General features: G+C 48.4%; 1 protein-coding gene across 2 annotated transcripts in view; it reads right to left on the bottom strand.

The window, feature by feature from the left end:
- Positions 1–14,484, bottom strand: part of LOC144946188 (prestin-like) — a 68,662-nt gene that overhangs the window by 36,542 nt on the left and 17,636 nt on the right. The window contains exon 2 of one of the 2 annotated variants that reach the window (XM_078875014.1): positions 10,493–10,573. The exons of the other annotated variant lie outside the window; for it this stretch is intronic. The gene's annotated coding sequence lies outside the window, so the exon portion shown is untranslated. The remainder of the gene's footprint in view (positions 1–10,492; positions 10,574–14,484) is intronic. 2 annotated transcript variants of the gene reach the window in all.

The raw sequence follows: 14,484 nt of genomic DNA, 5'->3' as shown, positions 1-14,484 counted from the left end.
GCCATGTGGCTGATGGGATTTGCAAAAAAAATTTTACATTTAATGCGGAGGGCAAATATTTGTTCGGGATGCATATTGTCTGTTTATGTATTTTGCTACTTATATTCTCAAGGCCGCAAACGATTATGCGACTGATCATCAACCCACTGCCAGATGCAGGCCTCCCCACACCCTTTCGGTCATGGGGGTTGAATGACCATACTTCACCATGCTAGTGAGTCCGGGTCGTCGGTAAAGGGACTTTGCTAGGAACCGTTTAAATATCACTCATCACTGATATCAGCTGTGGCCCGGAATTAAATTTGGGTCGCTGGGTTCATAGGGCAGCGCGCTAAACACTGAGCCACCGCTCCACCCACCCTAAACTTACTTTTATTTCCATGTTAATTTTGGTTGTTAGAAAGTATATACGGTATATATATAGAAACACACACAAACAACTAGCAGTCGGTGAAGAGGCAGCCTGCTATTAAAAGCAGCAGATTACATCTGCCGCTGTGTGGCTGGGCGCTCCTTTGGGGAGCAAAATGAAATAACAGGAAATGTGTATTTGGGTTGCGGCTTCCTATATAGCCGTTCCCTGCAGTCAAAATACAGCTCACGGTGGTAACCAGAAGTCTGCGACTACATTTGCCACTGGGCTACAAAGTGAAAAGCTCTGTTGTCACTCCCACAGACAGCTTGAGGAAGTCAACAGATGACTGCACACACAGCAGAAGACCAAACATTCAAGTGACCGTTATACACGATACCCACCAAGTGACCATTCGCCACCATACCCACACCAAGCGACTATTCTCCACTATAACCACATTAGGCAGTGTGGCCAACAGAAGCAATAAACCAAACCCTCCAAAAGTTTGTTCCATCACCATATGTTTTATTTCTCACCCTAAAGCTCTTCTTGCAGTGTGACGCTCCCCAGTGACGTCCATTCAATTTCTCAGACACTGCACCGGTTTTGACTTCCGCCCTGCCACCAGCGAGGTACGGCATCACAAACCAATGGCTCCGGGTGGCCAAACGTGACGAGCGAGGGCAAGAGAAGGCCACAGACGTCGCGAGGAATCAACAGCGAAGCCGCAGCAGCAGCAGAGTGCGTCAAGCAATCCAAATGATGCGGTGGGGCCCTTTGGGGTGGCAGATTTGTGCCAGAAAGATGCCACGCGTTAACCAAAAATAAATTGACTTCAGAATCGGAGTAAGAATCTTTATTCATCTTGCTGGAATCCCATGAGCTATGGAGCTCGTTTTAACAGATGTCTAATAGGTGTGGGTCAGCGAGCTATCACAACAAACAATAGCAGTCACTAAAAATAATTAAATTAAATAGACAGTACATATACAAATTGCATAAGTATACACATTCCTGCCGAATTTTCAACACAAATACAAGCTTGGGCAAGGCAGCAAAACAACAACAACAAAAACCAGTCCTAGACCACACAAGACACAGTCCCTTAGTGACATGGCACAATGAAAATGAAATTGGCCACAGCAGTAAACCTGTGGCAGCTGAGAAGCCATGGATGGGTTCTTGCTGATGACACCAAGCAAAACAACAAACGCCACTGTAAAAATACGAATCCAGTCGAGGAAAACCCACCGAGTCGGTGTTGATTCTCTGTTTTGGGCCGAGGCAGACCCTTGGCTCGTTAGTTTATTGCTTTGTTCGCTTATTACTCACAACTCCAAGATTCTCCGCGGTGTTTTCAGTCACCGTACAAGGTACCGCGCCGGCGTCTGTGTGCAAGGTAGCCCTGCATTCGTGCACAGCGACGGAACGACTGCGTCTCAGCGCACCACCAGGCGCCGTTAGCAGGCCGTGAAGCGGCGATGACCTTTGTTGGGTTGACATTCGTGGAATAAACAGTGCGAGGATGCACAGGGTTCGCCAACTTCCAAGCACGCCGAGACCTTGACGGCACTACTTCAAGTTCATTTATTAGGTGTAGCCCTGTGAGCCATTTGGCTCTTGAATCGGGTGCAACCGCAACAAACAAAAAACATGAACAAGAAAACATCTTAAAGTGACTATGTGACTAAGTGCAAACAGAAAATCCAAGAAAAGACAGCAAAATATTGCAGAAAAAGCACCGTACACCAACGCTGTGTGCACAAATCGGCTGACGCTGGCTCCTCACTATCCACGTGAAAATCACAGACAGAGAGAGAGAAATCCGGTCACGATTTGATTCGAGAATAAATTATGTTTATCTCGTTTGTTTCGTTTATATCGTAGGACTTGTTTGTTCTGGCTCGTTCATCCCCGATAACCTAACGGTAACATTTGCATTTAATTTCTGCAAATAATCGTTTCCTGCATGTACGATTCGTTGCACGTACTCTAAAACGGATTGGAATTGCCGAGGTGGTAAATCATTAGAACATCGCAGGCGAAGGTCTATCTACCGTTAGATGAAGGTCTCCCTGACCCTAACCTCTCAGTGCTGTGAAGCCACAATCCATCTTCCTAATGGACATCGACTGATCTCATCCCTCCATCTCACACACACACACACAGAAAACAAAAACAAAGATCCCCCGTGTAGCCTTTAACAGACTGTTGGGGCAAGTGGTGTTAGCGAGCACATATTAAGGCCGGCATGGAACACCTTTGTCTCCCCAAAGCTATTGTTTACACACACCACATAAGGTACTCATTTAAGGCAGAGTCGCTCAAGGGAAGGCTGAGGACCGGTTCAAATATTCGTCACTGTTTTTGGTAATGAGCGGTATTTGGACTTGGGTCGCCAGGCTTGTAGCGCAATGCGCTACCTACTACAATGCGAGACCACGTGAGTGTGTACTCAGTGTGCACTCAAAAAGACGTTAAATATACACACAGGTATACAAACTACATCAGCTGTTCATTGTCAGTAAGTGGCAATTACATCGCCATAGAGCTTGTTCCAGGCTAGGTACACACAAAGACGTGCACACACAAGGACGAGCTCACATCATCACTCAACCTCGACAATGATCGTCTTCTCAGGCGAATTATGTCCTTTGGCTGCCATTCCTTCGTGGACCTTGTCCATCAGCCTATCGCGCCTTCTCTCTCTCGCTTTCCTTAAGAGTGTACGCCACATCTACGATGTGTGTTTGTTCCCTGGCCCACACGTCCCTCTCGCACTGCCCTTGTGCGATCCCAAGCCGCGTGTCGGATTCTTTGCCCAATATTCTGCCTTTTGCTCCATTTACTTTGCCAGTGTGCATATTTTTTTTTTACTTTCGTACCCAGGCCAGAAAGTTAACATATGCAATGATTAAAAACGTTATCCTGAAGGCACATTGCGATGCTGCGTTTCATTATCAAGCTCAGCTCAGCAAAAGCCCTCTCTTCCACCCTGATCACCCCCCTCCTTTGATTCACCAATGATTCCTGAAAGTCTTTGACCAGACAGGTAGCGTGGGTTAATTAATGAGGCCCCCACTGGTAGATCCGGCCTCTGGAATGTGGCTTGTAAAAGACACTCTCCACCCACCCACCAATTCCCACACTGTATGAGCCACACACACACACATATATATTTATACATTCGTCGAATGTATAGCCCCTATTCAAAACGCATGGGGTTAAACCCTACGACCAAATCGTACGGAGTGCACCTTCACCGTCCTGGATGGCGACCACCGCCATGTACTCTATAAAAACAGGTGCTATAGGCTGCCGCGAGGCTATGCTGTCACGAGGAAGCCGTGCAACAACGTCCATTGCTGTACGGTACTCTACTGTCAAAGTCTATGCTCCCCTCTTTCACCAAGTCACGATAACCAGCACGGTGAAGTATGGTCAAACGACTCCCAAAAACCCGTACGATGTCGTGAAGCCCTCATCCAGCAGTGGATACATCAAGCAGGCGGTTCACACACGTGACTATAACACACACTGGAGTAGGCGTGCGATGGTTCGGGGGAATGGGGGCGAGGAGATCGAATGGTTGAGCGTGCAGAATGAAAAGAACCGCTCCTGTTGACAAGCCGTGTGGTTCCAGTGGGCTGCTTACCCCAGAGCAGGAGACGGACGGACGTTAACCAACAGCCGCTTCCGACTCGCTGTGTAACCCCAACCATTCAGTCCATCAGATTATGGCTCATTCTAGATTTGCAGCTTTCGTGACTGCAAGGATTCATACTCTTAAGTTTTTTCGGTAAAGTCACGTAGGTAAAAAATGGAATTAAAATTAATAAAAATAAAATAATAAAATTCACGACGTTTCGGAGGCAACACAAGTCTCCGTCATCAGGTGGGACCGTCACAGCCAGATTTGCTGTATCAAGTGAGGCAGGGATTCCAAGATGCAAGTTCTTAAATACAAGTTAAGGGGGAGGGGGGGGGAGCTTATCAGAATGTGGTAGCCAATGAATGGAACGTATTGGGAGGGGGGGGGCGGGGCTAAAAGAGGTGTGCGTAGACGTCGACGTGGACGTGTTTGTGTGCTAGCCCCTGTTGGTGCACATGATGACGTATTGGAAGGGGGGGGCTAAAAGAAAGGACTAGGAGTACGTGGACCTGTTTGTGCACAAGCACCTGTTGGTGCACATGACAGAAGAGAACGAAAATGCTCATGTTGTTTTTACCAGTGTTGGCTGACAATCAAATACGAAAAAGGAGAACACTGTTAAACGCTGGGGATGTTAACACTCGGTAAAGTAAAAGAGTGCCCGTCAGATAAGATGGTCCAAAAATGTGTAGTTAAATCTTTTTTGCATGGTTAGTTTATGGTTCACCGGGACAAAAGCTTTTGAGCAACATTGCTTTGAGCGGTCCCATCCTACACTGGATTAGATATATCTGAGTCTCATCAACAGAGTCATGTTAATCAATAGTCACCGAGTTGCCCAATGTTACAGGCAAGGGCCCTCTGTCCGCAATGGTCGATGTCCGTCCATCACAAACTCGGGGAAGAAAACTGTGATGCGCCGTCGTGGTGCATTGTGGTGGAAAAGACAATAAATTGGAGGCGAGGGCCATTCGTTCCACACCAACATGAGTCCACGTGGCAGCTGACGTGTAGTCTGAACCCGTAGTAGGTTCGTAGCAACAGCATAAGCTCTCGTTGTCAGTGGCCAAAATTGAAGACTATAAAACTTAAGACTTCCAAGCAATCAATAAAGTCAATATTCCGACTTAATGATTCACTCAAATCCTGTCGCTTCCGTTCACACGCTTTACACATTTTACATGTAAACGTGTACAGTAACCGGAGTTCATAAAATTGTCAGGCACGGTCTAGTATCTTCTCATAAAGTACCTCGTGTATTTCCTTTGCGTTGTTAGAGCAATCATGTCGGTGTTGTGCAATATCCCGCAGCACAGGATAATAAAGTTTCGAGTTGATTTTGCCGAACGAGATGAGAACTCACGAGGCCAGGATAGGCTCCCATTTGCCGAGCGACCTGGGGGGCATCGCCTTGCCAGTAGGGGGGCGGGCAGGGGGGGGTGATGGCTGCGTGTGATCCCAACCGAGTGTGTTTGGGGGTCATTTGATAATTTGAAAAAGTTGGGCCCCGACGGCGGCACACGACAGCCGACTCTTGCAAATGACATCACGGGGTCTTTAAAGTCCACTGACAAAGCAAATGGAACATCGTATTTTACTATTATATTGCCCGTGTAGCAATAACCGGGGCGGCCGCTAGAATTATAAGCGGTGAACGTGCTACTGCTGGGCGGTGTCAATGTATAGTTAGAATTTTCACAAATCTTTGCGTTATTTATGTTGACAATCTTGGTCACAATGTTCTGATATGCAAGAATTGTACACCCTAATCTTGATTTGAAGCTTTCATGACTGCAGGAATCCATACTCTTTGGTTATTTCGGTAAAGTCACGTAGGTAGAACAATAAAATAAAATAAAAAATAATCTATGGTGGCAGGTACAAGTACCTTGGTGAACGGAGAGACTACATCGAAGCTGACAAGCAAATCATCTGGAGACGGTGAAATGTCCTTGATTAGAGAAACCAAGTGAGCTGAGTTAAGTACTGCTGAGGTGGTCTTGTCCGTGAATGGAAGCAGGGTCTCAGACAGAAATCGGACCAGTTCGTAGGTAGGCGAGTTGATGATGGAAACGATAGGACGGAGCGGGGTACCTTCTTTATAGATTTTTGGAAGGCCATAAAATCTGGGTGGTCTAGCAGCCGAAGGTTTTAGAGAGAGCTGCTTGGTCGGTTCGATTAGAAAAGTCGAATTCGTGATGATATTGTTGGGTTTTTGTAGCCAGGCGGTTGGTAGGATTCTAGATTTGAAGTTTTCATGACTGCAAGGATGCATACTTTTTGGGGTTTTTCGGTAAAGTCACGTAGGTAAAAAATAAGCGTCCGGCCGCTCGTGTTGCGCCCAAAACGTCGTGATTTAATTTAGTTGTTTTCATTTTAATTTATTTTATTTTTTACCTACGTGACTTTACTGAAAAAAACAAAAAGTATGGTTGGTAGGATCTTTGTTGATTTTGGTATAACTGCCATCATTAAGAAGATCCTGGATTTTGTTGTTGTATGTGGTTTTATCCACGATGACCGTGGCATTGCCCTTGTCGGCTGAAAGGATGACAATGTCATCTCTCTTTTTCAATTGAGCGAGTTCAGAGCGCTCGTCTCTGCTGACGTTACTAATGGGTTTCTTAGCGTTTTTGAGGATGGCGGCGATTTCAGATCTTGCCACGTCTGCTGGTGATGTGACCCAAGCCTTTGAGGGCTACGTCAACCTGGGCAATGATATCATCCACTGGGATGTGTTTGGGGGTGACTGCGAAATTCAGCCCTCTAGCTAGTACCGATTTTAGGCTATCGGAAATTGGGCTGTTACTCTGATTGATGACAATCTTGTCAACATCTAACTTTTTAATGTGTGGATCTGGCTTCTTTTTTGACATGATGTTGAATTTAGCAATCAGGTTAACTTTACATTTGGTTGACATTGTCGTGGCAGAAGAAACAGTCATGTTATCTACAAGGTCCCAATCAGATGTGGACATTGTATCTGTTAATGCTAAGTGTTATTGTAGGAGACATGTCTAAATTATCAAGTTCAAAGCAGAGCAGTAATTGTACAGCCTGTATAACATGTTTGTATTTTTAACCCAAATCTGCCTTACAATACAGAGTTTACACGTTAATGGGTTCTGCCCGATCATAAATAAACAAATTACGGCAATAAATAAACATCTGCATGTAATAAGGCAAATTTTAATGTATATACTATTTAACTATGAACATAAACAGTCCAACAAGACAAAACTAAATAACATAATCAAAACCAAAACACGGGCTGGGCAGTAACACCATGTATAGCCTGCCATCCCATCTCATCCCCGACTTTCCCATCTCATCTAAGCCCAACCCAAACCACTGCGCCACCACTCTCTACAGGTGCGAAGTATAGTGGGAAAGTAAGAGATTCTGCGAGTCTGGGACACGTGGTGAACCTTCCTTTAGAACCAGAATTTGCTGAGACGCACCATTCGCCCACACGCACGTACGCAACACTTAGCGAATGAAACAGCTTTGCGGCTTTAAAAAGGGCTGTGTGAATTCACGACCCTTTGTAAAATTCAGCGCGAAAGGCCTTCTGCCATGTCACTCATAGTGTTCGGGTTTTGACCATACTTCACCAAACTGATCGAGGTCAGTGGCAGGTGGGGGGTGGGAGATCCAGGACTTTTTCATGTATGGCTTGTCACTGACGTCCACCGTGTCCGGGAATTAAACTCAGGTCCACCAACCACTGCTCCCCACTCCCTCACACATTTCACTGCTTTAAATAACACGTACCACTCCAGACAGTGGAATGACCTTCGTCACACAGCAGTGCTGGACCTTCATCTGTGAACAGGTAAGAAGCCCATGAACACCACGAGTCTATTTTTCAACGGAGAACCGATTCTCAACACGCCCAGCAAAGGCAGAAAATTCCAAAGTGTAAAAATTGGCCACCGTACGGGACGATAAAGCAATCACTTCGTGGTCTCTAATCGTTACCTGCTGGCCGTGTTGAGACAGTGGCTTTCGAAAAATAAGCCGCTCAGACCCTGTTCCGTATTTAGCACAGCGCTCCGCTCCTTGTATCCATGTAACACGACTCTTAAGGGCAACACCTGCCCATACCCAATCCCCCCGCCAGCGAGTGCGATGCACAGTTTCCGCTCAATAAAAACAGCAGAACGCGTTGGAAACGGCAGCAGCACGGCGTGGAACAACAAGGCAGCAACGCGGCTCTGTGGCGGCAACAGTTGATGGGGTCACGGCAAGAGACCGCTCCACCTTCTCGATCGAACACGGCTGCGAAGTGGGCAGTAGTAGAGCGACGGGGGTTGGTGGATGAACCTGTCTGTCCGTGCACACAGCGAGTGTAACACCCCCTCGGACGCGTGTTGGATGTAACGCTCCAGCTCCCACCCACACGAAGTAAAAAACAAATCCTTTGAGGAAGACATTTGTGAACTTTCCCAATGCAGTGTAAAGAGTTTGGTGACTCAGACGGGCTAGCATGACCAAACGGGTTACATAACCCGTTATTACACACCAGTTCATGCTTTCATGAACTCTGTCCAACCTCTCTCATCTCGCTGTACACCCATTCCGTGTCCTCAAACTCCAGCCACAAAGGCCTCTCCATCAAAACTTGCAGCCGTCTTCCACTCGATGGGAATCACTCCCGTCGCAGATTTACATCGCGGCGATGTGCATGTCCACCCCTGGGCTATTTGTGATGCAACACTGCCTCTTACTTATCCTGACTCTTTGGTTCTTTCGGTAAAGTCACGTAGGTATAAAATAAAATAGATCACGACATTTCAGGCGCAACACGGACGCTTGTGTTGTGCCCGAAACGTCGTGATCTATTTTATTTTATACCCACGTGACTTCACCGAAAGAACCAAAGAGAATGGATTCCTGCAGTCACGAAAGCTTCAAATCAAGATTACTTATCCTGTTCAAGGTGTCTACTCCGTCGCCTCTTCGTCTATAGAGTGCCTACAACATCACCGTGTATCCCTTCATGTTCCCCATCTGCCCTGGTGTCACCTACGGTCCACTAACTCTGCATTATCTTGAGAGCCAGACACCCCGCTGTATCCCACATAACACTGTTTGCGCAAGTGCTATTCAGCAAGCTCCTATGAAGCCCTTGCACAGCTACGGATGTGTGCTGTGGGCAACACCACGCCAGGCCGTCTTGGTCTCTCCCCAGTGCTAACGTTTACACGCCGCACAAAAACACTCGTTTATCTATTGGAGGCCGAGTCGACCTAGGGGAGGCCCAACACCCGGTCACATAACCACCACTGATGTAAAGTCGTGGCTGCGAATCGCCGAGTTGGTATCACAGTGCGCTTACCAGAGCGCCACCGCTCCCGGACTCTGTAACATTACTCACGTGTTTACACCATTGGAACCTCCTTTGCCAGTAGCAAAATATGATAATTGTTTTTTACCCTTTTATCTGGCAACAAAACTGACACCTTTTTTACAAGGTGTAAATGCTTACCCCGAGCTCTCATACTCTGATGGTGCATTGTCTTTGAGTTGTGCGCCTTTTGGCGTCATCTGGTCCAACACCATGTGAGACTGGGCTCTAAGAAAAGTTGTCTCGGGTGTGGACCAATCAATTTCAAGGACAGTGCATACATTATCAGAGTTGTGTTTTTGTTTGCGTTCTGACTGCAGGTATTGTGGTCAATGCAAACATGACTCCATGTAAAAAAAGGTGTCAGTCTAGTTGCCAGATAAAAAAAACTATTATTATTATCAAGTGGACCGCCGAATCGTGGCTCACGGGCGAACACGGACGACTGAACTGGGGGGGTTAGAGGAGCAACAGCGATCACACGTGGGTGAGAACACACGCGCGTTGACGAAGGAGATGGAACACAATCGGAAAGGTCACCGAGGAACACGTGGAGACAGGGTGAAGATGAACCCACCGGCTCGCCCCCTTTGATGATCGATGGCGGCGAGTGGGCAGCGACACGGACGGCGCGATCGGTGGTCGAGACTAACAACGGAGCGGCAGCCAACGGAGGGAAACGCGGAGCGATGAAACCGGCTCGTGGGGCCGTGCCAGACGCGCATCGCGAAACCCCGAGCGGTGGCGACAGTGTGTGGGAAAGCTTTCATCCAGCTGTAGATAGGGCAAGGCTGCTGCTGCTGCTGCTGTGTCTAGGCTAATGGGGCAGACGACGTTGTAGGAACGTGCCAGAAAAAATAAACGACTGCCGAATCGAACGGTGGCCACAGTAACAGGCGACCATTCATAGAGCGCACACCCCCGTTACTCCACAGGGGTCACCCCGCGCACCGGCCCCCGACCACGCCCGGGCAGGGGTCCCCAGGCCGAGCGCGCCCGGGTAAGCCGCTATCCAAGCACCGGTGTCTGACTCGCCCGACTAGGCCTCGCCTCGGTGATTCCGCCTCGACGCGCCGCCCGGACTTTCCCTGGCTCCGAGGGGGGTCCTCTCGGTCCGGCCCGAGGTGCCTCGTACCTGCTTCTGCTGCTGTTGCTGCCCGACGTTCCAGGTTGGCATCCGTGAGCGGGAAGCAGCGTCCACGGCACGGAGCGGTGCCTTTAAGCGGGGTGCGCACAGGCACACACACGCGCGTGTGACGTCACGGGGGGCGGGGGTGGGGGCGGAGGGGGGCGGGCGAGATAAATGTGAAGTCATGCTGGCATCATCATCAGCAGCAGCATCATCATCAGCAGCAGCAGCATCATCAGCAGCAGCATCATCAGCAGCAGCAGCAGCATCATCATCAGCAGCAGCAGCAGCATCATCATCAGCATCATCATCATCAGCAGCATCATCATCAGCAGCAGCATCATCATCGTCATCATCATCAGCAGCAGCAGCAGCATCATCATCATCAGCATCAGCCAGGGCCAATCCACTGCTGGATGGAGGCCTTACCGCTACCTCTGTCGCTCCTGCAACTTAATACAACTCGCAAAGGCTACAGCTGTGCTTCATGTAGCCGTGATGGGACATTGAGATGTGTTAGTGGGAGCCGCGTGCTTTATTTAATCGTGGGATAGCCGTGAGATTTCCAAGAGGGTTTACTTTTGGGCAATCCGTAAAATAATTTCTCGAAACTTTTTCTCAAGCATTTTGTTCTTGTTGGGTCTATGGCATCAAACGGCGAATAAAATAGTGCCTGGCTGAACACAACACATCCAGAGTTTATTTAAAGAAATGAACATCATTACTCAAGCGAAATCTCAAACAGGGGGGTTGGGGGGCAGTTAGAGCCTGTGCGAGATTGGATGGGTAGGCAGGTAGGCGGGGGAGGTGTGATTCTCCTTTATTTAACCGTTGGGAAACCCACTGAGGCTGAGCACTACTGAGGCCTTCGTGACATGAAGACATGGACCAAGAACACATTCCTGCGGAGGGAGCTGGTAGGAGCGTTGGGTTGCTCGGTCAATGGCCAGGGTCAAAGGCGGCGTGGTGTATTCCGCAAATATGGCCGACTGTGAGGGCGGGCACAAGCCGGCGTGAGTAGGTTAAACGTTGAGTTTTATAAGGGCACCACGGGATGACCAGCCCCTCCCCACCCAGCCCCACCGCTCCCACCCCCCACCCAGCCCCTCCCCACCCTCCCCACCCAGCCCCTTCCCACCCTCCCCACCCAGCCCCTCCCCACCCAGCCCCACCCTCCCCACCCTCCCCACCCAGCCCCACCCAGCCCCACCCAGCCCCTCCCTGCACGACGGACGGACACAACAATCCCCTGTGGGCTGGTGTGACCATGAGGTTCCTACCAGTGAGAGCTGGCTCTGACCCTGCAGCTACACGCCTGAGGCTGCGGGGTGCCAGACTGACACAAGGGCAATGCTTCGTTCACACCTTGAAGTGACTCGCAAATATTGTGGTGTAGGAGCGTCACTGTGCCCTTGCCGTATGTTTGTTGAATTTCTTTCGCACCGTACGGTAGCCAACCGTGCTAATCGGAGGTGGAGGACCTTTGAAATGAATATACGGTTATACCCCCAATTTACGTCTCCCCATGTAACGTCGTTTCGCGAACACGTCGTCGTCAAATGTCGATTTAAAGCTTTCGTGACTGCAGGGATTCATCTTCTTGGTTGTTTCGGTAAAGTCACGTAGAAGGGAAGTAATAAAATAATAAAAATAAAACATAATAAAATAATTCTCACGACTTTTCGGCCACAACGCAAGCAGCCGTCCTCAAGTGAAAACCAGGTCTGTCGAGGCGACAGCGTCTGAATGAAACAGCACCATGCTTGGAGCATATATTTAAGCTGGGTTGGAAGGGGGGAAAGAGCGCCTTGACAAAAGAATTTGCATATCAAGAGGAATTCAGCATAATTATTTTATTATGTTTTATTTTTATTATTGTATTACTTCCCTTCTACGTGACTTTACCGAAAGAACCAAGAAGACGTCGTCGTCACTTTATTAACACCGCTACCCGATGTGCGTTGCCTCAACCCCGCGAATTACGTCGCTGACGTCATCGTCCGTCCGTTTCCCATCGCCTCTCAGCCTTCGCCTCCATCTACCCTGTCAATTGCTTTCATTTTATGTCGTCTCGAAATTCTTCGTCGCACCTTTCAGGAATTGTACTGTCATTACTCTTTGGTTCTTTCGGTAAAGTCACGTAGCATGCTTTACCACCTGATGATGGACGCTTGTGTTGCGCCCGAAACGTCGTGATTTATTTTATTTTCTACCTACGTGACTTTACCGAAAGAACCAAAGAGTATGGATTCCTGCAGTCACGAAAGCTTCAAATCAAGATTGTACTGTCATTTATAAAAAAAAAAATAGACATTAATTCGATGCCCCCCCCCCCACACCTTCCACCCCCTGCCCGCACCGTGACACCCCAAGCAGGGGACAGGTGGCTGTGCGCACAGCGGTTCCGAGATCGTTGTCTCCGTGGAGGACGAGGGGAGGCGGGCTGAGATAAGGTTGGGGCAAAGGTTTACATTTATTAGACCGTGGGATATTTGGCCGATTCAATGCATATGTGTTTGGACAAGAGTAGAACAATCAAAGGTCTACACAGGTGCATTCAATCATCCATTTCCTGCACAGCCGTCCTTTGTCAACGCCTGCTGAGCTTTCGAGATCTGACATGATTTGGTCATGTGCTTTATATGAATATAGAGTACCTGGGGCATAAGATTGGGGTCATAGTTAGATCAGCAGTGTGTGTGGGTGTCTCTCCGGGGCCTTGCAAAGTCCGCATCCAGTGCTGGAATGCGCGTACATCTCATTCAAAAATGAATATTGAAGACACGAGCTACAGCAGTGCGATTGTTGCCATGCCACCATATGGACCATTTAGCAAACCCACTGTAGTCTGTGCTCCTTCAATGGACGAGGAACAGCAAAACGACACGAACTCTCTCTCTCCCTTGAAGCCCTCTCGTCATAGCCAGTGGACCTCGACATTGGCATCGAGCTCCTGAACGCATTGCTGCTGCTGCCATCGTGCGGAAACAAGTGAATAGTGGCGGAGTAAGTGCTGGTGGTAGTCGCCCCGACACTTGAGGAGTCACGATGTGCGGACGTACGGAGTGATGCCCATTCAAGGTGGCTGCTCTTACGTGGGATGGATTTTTAAGAAGCTGTGAACGAGTTTGGTGGCGGTTTCTCCAATGTGATTTTTCTTTCATGAACACGGAATAATAATTCGCTGCTTGGCACAACCAGGCCAGGGTTCTGCTCGTGTTGAACCAGACACTGCTGAAGTGATGCACCACAACAAGACCGTGCTGTGGCTGATGGAATGGGTAGAAAAACACGTTTATATTTTGTGGGAAGAAGGCGTATCGCCTGCTTATTTATTCTGTTGATTTAAAGTACAATGCATTCTAATGTAAATTTTGATAAATAATTTCAATTTGTTTTTGGTGGCCACGAGTAATGTGGTGGCCACTCAAAATGCTAAGTCCGCATTTGAACCTCGTGTTAACGGTGTTGGTATCGCACTCAATTCCGACATCGTGTCAGTGAGGGTGAATGGCTACAGCTGAAGACAACAGTTCTCTCGTGCAAGGAAAGACGGATGCCAAGATACCCGAAAATGCGGAACCCACGTGGCGACATTCCAGATGACTGCAGATGATAATAATAATAACAATCACATTGCTAAATTTAGGTCAAAACTACTGGAGCAATACACGCGGCAAAAGCCACCAAGAAAAGTTTATGAATTACACAACGGGGCACACTCTTGGACGGCTAAACACTCGGGGCCGTGACGTGGCCTCGCGTTCGCCTCTTGTAGCAGAGGTTCACGGTTCGAATCCAGCAGCCTCCCTGATTAATACTGCGGTGGTGCCGTGTGCTAATCATAGTAATGTTCACGCGCCGTTTGCTTCACAGTGGACATTAACGATCCATTGACGTCATTCGCAGGAGTAGGCCATTGTGTGTCGGCATCAGGGTTCAAATTTGGCAAATTTTCAAATGACCCACAAATCATTTAATTGGGAGTTTTCACAAAG

The sequence above is a fragment of the Lampetra fluviatilis genome, chromosome 40 (genome assembly GCF_964198595.1).
Source record: "Lampetra fluviatilis chromosome 40, kcLamFluv1.1, whole genome shotgun sequence".
Taxonomy (NCBI): Eukaryota; Metazoa; Chordata; class Hyperoartia; order Petromyzontiformes; family Petromyzontidae; genus Lampetra; species Lampetra fluviatilis.
This window is presented reverse-complemented; position numbering and strand designations above follow the sequence as displayed.